The following is an 8,117-nucleotide window of genomic DNA, read 5'->3' as shown; positions in this document are numbered from 1 at the left end:
GAGAGAGAGAGAGAGAAGATGAAGAAAAAGCACAAGAGGAAATATCTTTGGAACGATGAAGAAAAAGCAAAGAGGATGGAAGAGAAGAAAGAGAGGAGGAGGAGGAGGAGGAGGAGGAGGAGGAGGAGGAGGAAGAGGAGGAAGAGGTGGAGGTGGTGAAGAAGAAGGAATAAAGACGAGTAGAAAAGAGGATTAAATTGTAGAGTAAAAGGAAATACTGAGAGAAAATAAAGGAGAAAGAGTAAGAGACGAGGCAAAAAATTATCACTAAGGAGAAAAAGAAAAAAAAGTAAAGAGAAGAAGAAGAAGAAGAAGAAGAAGAAGAAGAAAAAAAAAAAAAGAAGAAGAAGTAATAGAAGAAGAATAGAAGAAGAAAAAGAAAGGAAGAAAATAAGAAAAAGAAAAACAGTGAGTAAAAAGGAGAACAATATCAGTAATAACAAGTAAAAAGCGAAAGAAGAAGAAGAAGAAGAAAACAGAATAAACAGTGAAGAAATAGCAAAGACTTTTCCTGAATTTATCCCTTTTCTCGACCTTCCTCTCCGCTTTTTGTCAATCAGTCACCTTACCTGTGCTGTTCATCTTACCTTTGTCTCCAGCGATCTCTCCGTGTCTCCTCCTCTTGTTTTTCTCGTCTCTTGTCCTCTTGACGTACTCTTGAATTATATAGCCCTACGTGACCTCTTTCTCTTGTTGTTGTTGTTGTTGTTGTTGTTCGTTCCCTTCCTCTTTCTGGTCTTTTTCTTTCTCCTCTTTTCCTTCTCTTCATCATTTTCTTCCTCTTCATCATTTCTTCTGTTTTTTTCTTCTTTATTTCCGTTTTTCTTCTTCTTTTTCCTCTTCATCTCTTTTTCTTCTTTCTCTTCTTTCTCTTCTTTTTCTTTTTCTTGTTCTTATTCTCGTTCTTGTTCTTCTTTGTTCTTTTGCTTCTTTTCTTTGCCTTCTTCTTTTCTTTTCTTTTCTTCGTCTTTTTCTTTTCCTTCCTTCTTCTTCTTCTTCTTCTTCTTCTTCTTCTTCTTCTTCTTTTCTTCTTCTTCTTCTTCTTTTTTTCTTCTTCTTCTTCTTCTTCTTCTTCTTCTTCTTCTTCTTCTTCTTCTTCTTCTTCTTCTTCTTCTTCTTCTTCTTCTTCTTCTTCTTCTTCTTCTTCTTCTTCTTCTTCTTCTTCTTCTTCTTCTTCTTCTTCTTCTTCTTCTTCTTCTTCTTCTTCTTCTTCTTCTTCTTCTTCTTCTTCTTCTTCTTCTTCTTCTTCTTCTTCTTCTTCTTCTTCTTCTTCTTCTTCTTCTTCTTCTTCTTCTTCTTCTTCTTCTTCTTCTTCTTCTCCTCTTATTATTATTATTATTATTATTATTATTATTATTATTATTATTATTATCATTATTCTTTTCTTCTTTCTTCTTCTTCTTCATTTTCTTCTTCTTTTCTCAGTCTTCTTTTTTCTTCTTTTCTTCTTCTTCTTCTTCTTCTTCTTCTTCTTCTTCTTCTTCTTTTATAGTTTTCTCTTCTTCTTTGTCTTTTTTCAACCTTTTCATTACCAGATCTTTTTTTTCATCCTCCTGTTTCTCTTTTAATCTTTTTTACTTCACTCAGCGTCAATAAATATCTGTTACCTTACTTTTTCCTCTTATTCTCCTATTTATTTACTTTTGCTTTATTAAGATTTTACTTTTCTTCCTCCTGTTTTCATTTACCCTCCTTTATTTTGTTCTCTTCTTTTACCTGAGGTTTTTTTTTCCTTCTTCTTTTATTATTCTTTATTTTCTTTATTTTTCGTATTCCGGTTAAGATTATCCTTTTTTTTCATTTCATCACACATTTCCTATTTTTACGATTTTTGCAGACTTTCTTCTTTACTTCCTTTTTTTTTTTTTTACATTTTTCCCTTCTTTTTGTCTTTATCCATCCTTTCCATCGTACTTTTGCTCTTTTTCTCATCTATATCCACCTTTTCTTTACTTTCATTTCAATTTCACAATATTTTCCATCGGTTTAACTCCTTCAGTACTTGGACGCTGCTTTAACCACGAGTTTTAGGTACGATTAGACGATTTTATCTACATTAGGAAGCGCATATGGAGGTCAGAGGATTAATGGCCAAGGTCTTCACTATTTTAATCCCCCACATAAGTTTCTGAAGCTGTATAAAATCGTGAAATAGTAAGCACAATGAATAAAGAAACGCGTCATGCTACTGAAATGGTTAATCGATATTTGTAATTTGTCTATTAATATATTTATTTCTTGTATTTGTATTTCTGTATCTACTTGTCTTCTTTTCACTTATGATTTTTCAGTTAAGCATTTCACGATCCTCAGTGTGACCTCTCTGTGTAGTAGCATTTGATCTTTTCTCCTGAAGCAGTGAAGCCTTTTTATACCTGACTCGCCTTTCCAAACTACTAAGGTGATGTCACTCTCCTTCTCACTCTCCCTCTCCCTCTCCCTCTCCCTCTCCTAGTTGCAATAAGAGGAAGAGGAAGATGCGTTTCCTCTTACACAATCTCTCTCTCTCTCTCTCTCTCTCTCTCTCTCTCTCTCTCTCTCTCTCTCTCTCTCTCTCTCTCTCTCTCTCTCTCTCTCTCTCTCTCTCTCTCTCTCTCTCTCTCTCTCTCTCTCTCTCTCTCTCTCTCTCTCTCTCTAAGCTAGTCATTATCTTTCCTCTTTGATTATTATTTTCTTTTACATTTTGTCTTTCAACCTTCTTCTTCTTCTTCTTCTTCTTCTTCTTCTTCTTCTTCTTCTTCTTCTTCTTCTTCTTCTTCTTCTTCTTCTTCTTCTTCTTCTTCTTCTTCTTCTTCTTGTCGTCTCGTCGTCGTCGTCATCGTCGTCTCTCTCTCTCTCTCTCTCTCTCTCTCTCTCTCTCTCTCTCTCTCTCTCTCTCTCTCTCTCTCTCTCTCTCTCTCTCTCTCTCTCTCTCTGATAAACAAAATCACATCGTGGAGATGAAGGAGGAGGAGGAGGAGGAGGAGGAGGAGGAGGAACAGGAAGAGGAATGATAATAAACCAAAGGAATAAACAAAGGAAGTCCAAAACAGCAACAGACTCTGAACTCTTTACTAGATTATTTGTGTAACGATTCTACTGTAACTATCAGAGAGAGACAGGATAACACAGGTGAAGGCTCCTCCCACCCTCCTCACGCAACTCTCCAGCGGAAACTACCCGATAAAGAGGAATTTGTATAATGTTGTATAGAAATTCAACAAGAACATGGAATTTGAGAGGAACGGAAGGTGATGGTGTCTGCTTGTCACTTATAGTCTACATATAGTCCTAATATTTGTAATCTGATGAGGGACTTTACAAAATGGTATACTTATTAACTAGATGACTATGTATGCGGGGTTCCACTGACAGTTTTATTAGATAGGGTGCAATCAAAAGCTTTTCTTCTCATCAACTCCTCTCTTCTGACTAACTGTCTTCAGCCTCCTTCTCGTCGCCGGAATGTTGCATCTCTTGCTATCTTCTACTGATATTTTCATGCTAACTGCTCTTTTGATCTTGCTAAGTGGATCCCTCCCTTTACCCTGCGACCTCGCTGCAAGAGGCTTTCTTCTTCCTCTCACCCCTGTTCTGTCCAATTCTCTAATGCAATAGTTAACCAGTACTCTCAATCATTCATACCTTTTCCGGTAAACTCTGGAACTCCCTGACTGCTTCTGTATTTCCAGCTACCTGTGACTTGATTTATTTAAGAGGGAGGTGTCAGGGAATTTGTCCCTGACTTTTGGCTAACCACTTCGGATCTGTAAGCTGACTGGCGACCAAGTGGGCCTTTTTCTTTCTTTTCTTTCTTTTTTTTTTTTGCACTTGGCCAGTTTTCCCATGTTACATGAAAAACTACCTCGTACCTGCTTTCGTATTTCCATCTCCCTATGACCAGAACTCATTAAAGAGGGAGGTTTCAAGAAGACTCGAATCCATTTGCCATTGCCGTGACGTGCTCAGGAGTAACTCAACAATGAACCCAGCCATCACTAAGTCCCTTTAATCCATTTGGTTATCTTAAGTTGTTTTCTCCCTTAACCTCTTCAGTACCATGACACGCCTTCATATTTGGCGATTCTATACAGCTTCAAAAACTCATGTAGGAATTAAAACAGTGAAGACTCTGGGCCATCAATCTTCTGAACTCCATAAATCCTCCCTGTAAATAAAATTGTCTGATCATACCCAATATTCATGTTAAAAATGCTTTCCAGAACTGAAGGGGTTAATGAAATATATCCCTATTAGATGACAGATAAACGAGGAGGAGGAGGAGGAGGAGGAGGAGGAGGAGGAGGGTAGTTGTTGTTATTTTTCGATAAATTTTTTTTCTTCTCTTTTTTCAGTCGGGAGAGTTTACATAAATATTTTTCTGTCTGTGTCATTTAAACTTTCCCATCGTGTTAAATTGTTCCTGTTTTTTTTTTTCTCTCTTTCCTATATTTTTATTGTGACTAACCTTCGTAACGTTCTATTTTTCACCTTGATTTTTTTACGGGAGAGAGAGAGAGAGAGAGAGAGAGAGAGAGAGAGAAGACCCACCATTATATTTTTAGTCGTAGCGAGACGTGTTGTTCGTTTTACCTGGCTGTGTGGTCCTTTTTCTGTTTACCTGGCGGCCTGCTCACCTGCGGCGTCTGGGATGAGGCGCCCGGGCAGGTGTGACTCGCCGCCTCTGTGTCCCTCAAACATTTACTCCACACACCCCTGTAAAAGTTACGGCCTGGTAGTGGTCTGGCCTCGCTCACCCCTGCCGCTCCCTGCCTCGCCATGACTCACCCCTGTCTACCCTTTGCTTCCCTCTCTGTGTTTCTCCCTGTTTCCCTTCCTAACCCTACACTTCTCTTCCTTACTCTCTCTCTCTCTCTCTCTCTCTCTCTCTCTCTCTCTCTCTCTCTCTCTCTCTCTCTCTCTCTCTCTCTCTCTCTCTCTCTCTCTCTCTCTCTCTCTTTTTTTTTTTTTTTTTTTATTTAAACATAATTTATACAGAAGAACATGTACCCAAAGGCGCACTGTCGTGTGCTACCTATTCTAAGGGTACTACAATCTATTTCTCTACAATATTTACAAGACTTAAAAATAGAAAATATACAAGATGGTCAGCATGTAAATGGAGCACTGTTCTTTTCACTTCACTAGCACTATTCACGCACTGCACTACACTGAGTGTCACGTCACAAAGAGTGTCAGAGGAGTTGGCAGTGTCTGTCTCCACTTATGTGCCATCAGTTTGACACTGTGTGTGTTCATCTCCTGGACGTGAGGCACCGCGGCCGTGAACAAGTTCCACATCCTGGAGACGCGTCCTGCGAAGGTGCGTTGATGCTGACACCCGTGGGATCGCGGCACCTCTACGGCGTCACCACCATTGAGCACCGTTCTCGTGCTCCGTGCGGTGACTCTCAGAGGATGACGCAGCCCTGCCAGATGTGGCACTCTTTGCACCTGTGCCTTATGGAACACTACGATCGCCGCCACATCTCTGCGGTGTTCCAGTGAATCAAGGGACGCTCAGGCTCTGGGTGAGGTGGTATTGCAGCATCTACTAGCCGTATGGCGCGGCGTTGGATGCTGTCCAGTCTCCTTCTGTGTGTGGCGGCACAGGACATCCAGGAGAGAGCTGCGTACTCAAGGTGGGGCCGCACCTGTGCCTTGTACAGCAGCAGTCTCCCTTCCTGTCGAGGAAACTGGCGATCCTTCTGAGAGCGGAGATCCTGTGAGAGGCTTTCTTGGCAATGGATTTGACATGGCTGTCAAACCTCAGCCCTCGATCCACCTCCACTCCAAGTATCTTGACGTCATCTTGGAGTGGGAGAGCAGCAGCGCCAAAGACAACTTTCCTGCCATTGCTGCCATGGCGGCTGGGGACCGAGAGACAACCATTGCCTGTGTCTTCTCCGGCGCGAATGTCACTTGCCAGCGAGCACCCCACTCCTCTATCACTCGTAGCTGCTGATTGATGGCCTCAGCAGCCCGCCCACTGTCCTGGCGTGGATAGGTATAGGAGAGGGTGCAGTCATCAGCATAGGCCTTGACTCCTGGCAGTAGCTGGAGAAGATCATCCACGTAGATATTCCACAGGAGTGGGCCAAGAATTGAACCCTGTGGCACTGATGCCTCCACAGGCAGGGACTCAGATGTTTGCCCGTTGACAACCACCTTGAGGCTTCTGTCCTGCAGGTAATTTCCCAGGAGTCGTAGCAAGCCACCCTGGATGCCTTTAGCACGAAGCTTTTCCAGTAATCCGTTGTGCCATACTTTATCAAAAGCTCCAGCTATGTCCAAAGCAACCACTATAGTGTCCTTGCCGTCGTCGAGGGCGTCCTGCCACTGCCTGGTGAGAAGCATCATTAGGTCGGAGGTTGACCTTCCAGGTCTGAACCCAAACTGTTGGTCTGAGAGGAGGGCATTGTCCTTGAGATGGCTACACACCACCTCTGCCACGACCCTCTCAAACACTTTACCCACCACTGACAACAGGGATATGGGTCTGTAGTTTTTTGGGTCCGTCCTGGAGCTTTTTGTGTGCAGGAACTACTCGAGCCTCCTTCCACACTGAAGGCCAGACGTTTTCCCGTACACAAGTTGTGAAGACTTGGGTGAGAGGGGCAGCCAGTTCCTGGGAGCATCGCTTCAGCAGGTGCGGGCTGATGTCATCAGGGCCGGTAGCTTTCTGTGTGTCCAGCCCCGCAATAATCGCTTCACCTGCTGATGCGTCACCTCCACCATGGTGACAGTCTTCTCACATTGCTGGACCAGCTGAGGCGGTGGCTGCTGTGGATTCCCCACCTTCATTTTTCCAGCAAACAAGGAAGCCAGCAACTGTGCCCTCTCCTTACTGCTGGTGGCGACAGTACCGTCCTGCTTGCTGAGGGAGGGATGGATTCTTGGTGGCCAGTTCCTGTTTGTCCTTAACAAGGGACCACCAAGTTTTGTTTCCTACGCCAGTGCCACACAGTTTCCGGCGCAGGCTTTCCTCCCACTTTTTTAAGGCCCACTTGCTGGTTACCCATGGGGTGTGGGTCAGGTCTCTCTCTCTCTCTCTCTCTCTCTCTCTCTCTCTCTCTCTCTCTCTCTCTCTCTCTCTCTCTCTCTCTCTCTCTCTCTCTCTCTCTCTCTCTCTCTCTCTCTCTCTCTCTCTCTCTCTCTCTCTCTCTCTCTCTCTCTCTCTCTCTCTCTCTCTCTCTCTCTCTCTCTCTCTCTCTCTCTCTCTCTCTCTCTCTCTCTCTCTCTCTCTCTCTCTCTCTCTCTCTCTCTCTCTCTCTCTCTCTCTCTCTCTCTCTCTCTCTCTCTCTCTCTCTCTCTCTCTCTCTCTCTCTCTCTCTCTCTCTCTCTCTCTCTCTCTCCCAGTCTCCTTCCCTGTTTTAACCTTCCTCTTTCTGCCTTACTTCCCTATTTACTCTGTCTTCTCCTATCTCTTCTTTCTCTTTCTCTCCCTCTACCTCTCTCTCCCTCTCCCTTCCCTTGCCTCCTTTTCTGTTACTCTCCTTGTCTCTGTACTGGCTTAATCTGTCTCTTTCTGCTTTTCTCCCTGATTCATCTTGTTCTCTCTCTCTCTCTCTCTCTCTCTCTCTCTCTCTCTCTCTCTCTCTATCTCTAATTCATCGCGTTTCACCTTTTTGCTCTTTTTTTCTATCTTTTCTTTTCTTTCTTCACATTTTTCTTTGTTTTCATTTTCTGTCATTCTTTTCTTCTGTCATATTTTCTTTTCCTACCTTTTCTTTCCTTTTCCTTTTTCTGCTTTTCTTTTTTCTTGTTCTCTTTTCCTTTTCTCTTTCTTTCTTTATTTTCTTTTTTCTGTTTTCCTTCATTATTTTCTTTTCCTCACATCTTATTTTCTTGTCCCTTCATGTCTTTCTTACTTTCTTATTCTGTTTGTCTCCTTTCTTGTTCTTTCTTTCCTCTCTTTCTTCAATTTTCCCTGTTTTCCCTTTTCCTCCATTTTGTATTTCCTTTCATCTTTTATTCCTGGTCTTCCATCTTCCTCTCTTTCTTCCTTTCTTTCTCTCTTCCCTTTATCCTTCTCTCTTGTTGGTTCTTATTTTCGTTTGTTTCATTTATTCTTTCTCCCTATATCCTCTCCCTCTTTCGTTCCCTCTTTTTCAATTCCCTTCTTTTATCTCCGTCTT

Source organism: Portunus trituberculatus, chromosome 45, assembly GCF_017591435.1.
Source record: "Portunus trituberculatus isolate SZX2019 chromosome 45, ASM1759143v1, whole genome shotgun sequence".
Classification (NCBI taxonomy): domain Eukaryota; kingdom Metazoa; phylum Arthropoda; class Malacostraca; order Decapoda; family Portunidae; genus Portunus; species Portunus trituberculatus.
This window is presented reverse-complemented; position numbering follows the sequence as displayed.